The sequence below is a fragment of the Dermacentor variabilis genome, chromosome 6 (genome assembly GCF_050947875.1).
Source record: "Dermacentor variabilis isolate Ectoservices chromosome 6, ASM5094787v1, whole genome shotgun sequence".
Classification (NCBI taxonomy): Eukaryota; Metazoa; Arthropoda; class Arachnida; order Ixodida; family Ixodidae; genus Dermacentor; species Dermacentor variabilis.
The window spans coordinates 91,927,162-91,932,713 of NC_134573.1; the positions used below are offsets into that span (position 1 = coordinate 91,927,162).

Here is a 5,552-nt window from a genome sequence, read left to right on the forward strand (position 1 = left end):
ACATAATCTGCGTTACAGCTTCAGCAACTTAGTCTCCCTTTCGCTCTCCCTATCTTCCCTTCCGCTCTCTTTCTCTTCATATCCTCCTACTGTTTTCCCCTTGCAGAGTAGCCAACTGGAACTATGCCTTTGGTTAACCTCCCTGCCTTTCTATGCATCCTTTCTCTCTAGACGACAGACAGTTCTCGATAGTGCAATTCATGGGACCTTCGCCGCCGACCTCTACTATGCACAAGACGGCAAAAGCACCGATACGCTTCTTGAAGGTAACTAAGCTACACGAGTGCTTCTGACTACACATGGGCACTCTAAACGAGGGCGACCCCTCGTTTATCCTAATCATCATCTGACCTCACCCTCACGGGGTGATATGATAGTGAGGTGAGGGAGGGCGGATATTGTGAGGTGAGGTCAAGGGAAGGGCGCTGTTATGATGTGAAGCTAAATGAGAAAAAGGTGACTCGTACTGCTGAACTTGAGAAATGCAACTCAGGTGGTATGTCTGGTGGTTATAAAGTATGATGTTTTGAAGTGCGCTGGCAAGAAGTCTCTCTAGCGGAGGTGTATGTCGAAGCACACTATTAATTGACTAAATTCATAAATGGCTGTTCTTCTTAGCTGTAGCTAAACCAGTTGAAAGGTGTAGCCACTGCAAGCGGCAACGAGAACGGTAGCCGTGAGGGCGACGTTTTGCGGCCACTCCAAGATTATTTCTTTTTCACTGATCACCACTCGTCAGAGCACCCCTTTATCTTTAGTAAACGCCTTGGAATTTATATTTTCTTGCTCTAAATAAATCGACAAGAATTTGAGTTTGAGGATTTTTGGGCACTGATAGAGTTCGTTGACATATGATCTAAAGGAAGCATCGAGAAGAAGAAAACAACCATGTCGCTAATTTAGCTAGAGATTGTCTACAGTACACCGAAATCTTCGTTGTTTTATAATTAAGCTCGCGCATGGAAATGACAGTAGAGCGAGTGTGTTTACAGCAAACGTTCCCCTTAAATTTTTTCACTCAACTTCCACAATCTCGAGCTGTTTCACTGATTCCCAAGAATAAGCACAGCAGAATTGTTGAATAGATTAGCACGTAATAGATTATCACGTAGCAGGAGCATAGTATATATCCCCGACAAGTTCTCTGTTTTCAATCCGCGTAAACATATTCGGCATTAAAAGCATGGCTATTGCTTTGTTAGAAACAGGACAGAATTCAGCAATTAAGCTTACGTTCCATCTAATTCGCAATTCATATGCATAGATTCTAAAGAATAATGGACAGCTTCATGCTGGTAACAAATATACTTTCTGCTGGAAAAATATTCGCTTCGGCTTTTCAGTGCATTCAAGTAGACTCATTTAACCACTTGCGAAGTGTGGTAATTGGCACTAAACTTGTTTTTTTCTTTTGTTTACTTTGAATACTGTGGCATACATAAAAGGCGTGACCTCATGCTTGGCAAAAGCAGCATTAGTTTCTGAGCCGCGATGGCTGGCAGGAACTCCGAAAATTCAGCTCTAGTAACATGTTCGCATCTTAAGGGGAATTTCGTATTTCTAGAAATTCAACACCGCCAGTCTGAGGATTCACCACGGCAAAAACAATAAAGAGACCTCTAAAAGTTCCCCTGAGCCCCACCTCGGGCTTGGTGGAAAAACGAAGTCCGCGGACAGCATGCGCTGCTGAGAACATCTTAGCCAAGCTTTGCATTCGTGCGTGCCACGTAGAACACGCAAGCGGAGCGCAAGGTCACCATTCTCTCTAACACTCTCTTTTCAATAGAAGGTTCCTCCTCGCTCTTTTCTGGACTCTTCATTTCGTAATATAGCCGGTTGCAATGCGCGGCTGCTATTGGTCAATAGCTGACATCAATCAAGAAGGGTGTTTGAATCAGTGCGCCTCTTCCCACAGCTACTGTGTATATTTTTTGACGAAGTGTAATAAACAGGCTGAAATAAGCGAAAACCCGCTTTCGAAATTTGATACTGATTACGTAGGTCCCGAAGAAGCCGACTACCTCTGCTCGCGCTCGGTTGTGGCCTATCTTGTAGGAATTAAATTTTGATCACCTCGTTTAGCCGTCGCGTGCCGTTAGTTTCGACTAGCTTTGAACGCTCGACTAGCCTCGAACCACGCGAAACTTAAGGCCATACCCCATGCAAGCTTTCCAGCTCGCGATCAATCCTGGTCGCTCCTGGAATACTTACTGATGGCGCTTCAAAACGTGCAAGTTGGATAGTACTACTATCCGTCGGTCAAGCTGGCGAAGGACAAAGCTGGTCCGCGCCACGTAGCACGGTCAGACTGGAGCATATGAGCGTAGCACGCACTCAAGCCCTGCCCTGAACAAAGCAAACGCTACGCATAAGAACTATATTTGCATGTAGCTGCGGTCTGATACGTCGTGTAGATACCGCAGCCGCCGGGTGGTGCCGCCACGAGTTAATTTGCTAAGCGCACTGCGGCTCGTTGAGGACCGCCGGGTTTGGCTTACGTTTGGCGTGTCGTAGGCGCCAAAATCGGATGTTATGGCGTGTACGTTAACATGCAAACTCAAACAAACTGCGCATCCTCGTGATGTTCAGTTGGCGCAGTGTTATGGACACCTTCCGATGCTCCGTAGCCTTCGAACTGCGAGACATTGAAGAAGGAGCACAAGTACCGACAAGAACGTGTTTGATTGCAAATAACTCCACGCAATAAAGTACTTTTGCCGGCAAATTACTTCTGAAATCACCTATTTTAGCTTCAAATGAATTTTTCCACTTCGTTGAAAAGTGGGTCGGAGCCTCTTTAACGTTTTTACGCGTCGCTTGCACAAGAATGCCACAACGATACAGCTGAGTTGCATTTTAGTGAGACTGAGTGCGTGTGAGCCTGGCTAAGTGAAACTTTGGTGAGTTTGAGTCTGAGTTTGCCCGGCTGAGTAAATGTTTGGTGACCCTGAGGTCGAGTGAGCCCTGAACAAGAAATATTTGTTGTGAGTAAGTCTCAGCGAGTGCCATTTTGCCGACTTAAACAAAAAGAAAAGAAAAATAAATGTCACAGTTTCACCCGAAAGGCGAAGCATCGCTTGCGATAGCAAATTAGGAGAGAGCCATACGAATAACGATAGTACTTTTCATCGGCCGTGCGAACTATCTGTCAAAATGTTGGCGTGAGGAAACGCGGCAGCTGCACCGAGTGAACTGGCCTTCGTGCATACGTGCTGTCGAGCGCTTCAGCGGAAAGCGAGAGCGAAGAACACAGAGCACACACAAAGCTATCAGCCCCTGACGCACCTAGACTATACCACAATCGCAGATCGCTCTCACGATACGGCCGCGTGATCACGCGCATCCGCCACGTACGCATATGTAACCATATCAGAATGCCCCATCCCCCCTGTGCCTTCCAACGTTGGGTGTCACGCGCAAAGCGGAATGTGGCGTAATTCCTGCCCACGTTCCTCTCTTTCGCACGTACGAGATTGAGCAGATTAGAACCCTCCACCATTCCTACCACCACCCCTCCCCAGCCCCCCCCCGAGCGGTGGGAGACCTTGTTGTCGAGCCCCGACCTACCGACCCAGCTCGCGCTGGTGGCTAGGGGCCAGGAACTGCTGGACGCATATGGGACCTGAGAATAAGGTTCCACCCCATCTGGTGCTAGCGGGCACCGATGGTTACTAAGGGCTCAAAATAAAAGTTGATTCTCTCTCTCTCTCTGGCCGCATTTTCCCTGTTTTGAGCCGTTCCCTGCATTTTTCTTCTGCCTGTGCAAAAACCGTGGGCCAATCTCAAAGATATGCAATACCGGGCCGACCCGTGACGGAGGTCAAGCAGGCTTTAAACACTCCGCCAACGTGCAAAAGTAAGTTTAATAGCATGGGTCGGAATAAAAGCCGCATCACATAATAATGTGATAATAATGAATACCCCACTTCGACCCCCGTCGGCCACGTCTACGCCGGCACCGCCCTCCCTTTGTCGGGGTTCCAAGCACTTGCGTATCTACGTTCGTTTCCTTCCGCTCTACCGTAGTTGTGGTCCCGACAAAGCGTCACGTGTACATAATTTCCTCCGGCTCCTCGGGTCGGTGGTCCCCCCTACCATGCGAATGTACATAAAAATCACGGTAAATGAGTTCGTACCCCTGTTCAAAATTCTGTGTGACCACTGTGTCGAGTGCCAAACAGCTTCACTGGTCGTCCACCTTGACACATTAGAATGACTCATGATTTTTTTCTTATCTAATTGGCTGACCAGAGGCGAGGAGCACGCAGATGTGGAGAGGGTTATCGGCTGAGCCGAACTGGCGCACTGAAATTAGATAACCTGATGAGGAGGGTGGGGTCAGCGTCTGCGATTAGCCAGCTACTTGCTTTGCTTTCGGTATCTCGTGGAAAATCGCGGCGGCGTGCAACAGAGGGAGGAGGCGTAAAAATACAATTAAACTGCATTTTCAGCGAACAAAATGCGGCAGAGCGATGCTCTCTACGTCCTGAAAGGGCTTGGAAACCTTGAACTAAATTATATTGTGGAGTATTACCTGCTGAAACCACGATCTGATTATCAGGCACGCCGTAGTGGGGGACTACGGAAATGTAGACCACCTGGGGTTTTTTAGCAGGTCCTCTATGCCTGCATCAGCCTCCTCAGAAGAGCACGCAGTGCCGTCAGTGTGTCCTGTCGTGTACAGCAAAACTTTAATATAGGCTGTGCCGATCCAAAGTCTATGAATTGTGTGCTGCATAAGGTGGAACATCCCGCACCACTTGTCAACCAAATTTCTCAGGACATTCGACCCCAGAGGTTGTTTGAAAAACATGCGTCATTCTTCGCTAGAGGTAATAGTGATAGCACTGAATTTTGGTGAGCTTCCCACGCCATGTCATTGATTCGCCACTGACCGATACGCTGTAAGTCACCCGAGGATATCCCACGTACATGCGGAAGATTCAAGCGAGAAGTCATAGAAGAGTGTCTTCGAGGCTGCGAGATAGCCCACGAACCATCGAAGCAAAATATTACATCGTTTGTCTAATAATTGCGCAGGTAATGCACATTAAGACTGATCTTTTCCAACGTCATCTGATGCTTGTAAAGCGACGAAGAACGTTGATAAGATAATTCACTTTCTCCTCTAGTACTTTTACGTGCGTTGACTATGGGAACAATCTGTAAAGGAGCATGCCTAGTAATTTGTGTTGCTGCACAAGGTCCAAGCTAGAAGAGACAAGCTATACCGAAACTTTCTCAGGTATTTTCTGGTAAAGAGAACAACAGTTTTTTTTTTTCATTTGAAAGGCTTTTGCCTCTCCTTTTAAAGAACTCATCAATAATGCCTAAGCACTCTTGTAGGCTTGCGCACTGAGTTTAAATGCCCATATGTAGAAGTGGTCGTCAGAGATAAAATAGTGCGAAGTAGGCAAACAGTAGGCTTTACACAGTTAAAGGCGAACGAACAGGGTACATTTCTTTGCGGAACGCATTGGCGCGTTGCGCTTACCATAAGCTGTTTCTGTAAATATTTTGCTATCCCTTATGAACTCTGCAAACCATCTACG

The 5,552-nt window shown here is 47.1% G+C and overlaps 1 non-coding gene across 1 annotated transcript; it reads right to left on the reverse strand.

The window, feature by feature from the left end:
• Positions 1-3,766: 3,766 nt before the first annotated feature.
• LOC142586462 (U2 spliceosomal RNA) lies at positions 3,767-3,949 on the reverse strand. Its single transcript, XR_012829228.1, has one exon. It is a non-coding gene; the product is annotated as a U2 spliceosomal RNA (small nuclear RNA).
• Positions 3,950-5,552: the final 1,603 nt, after the last annotated feature.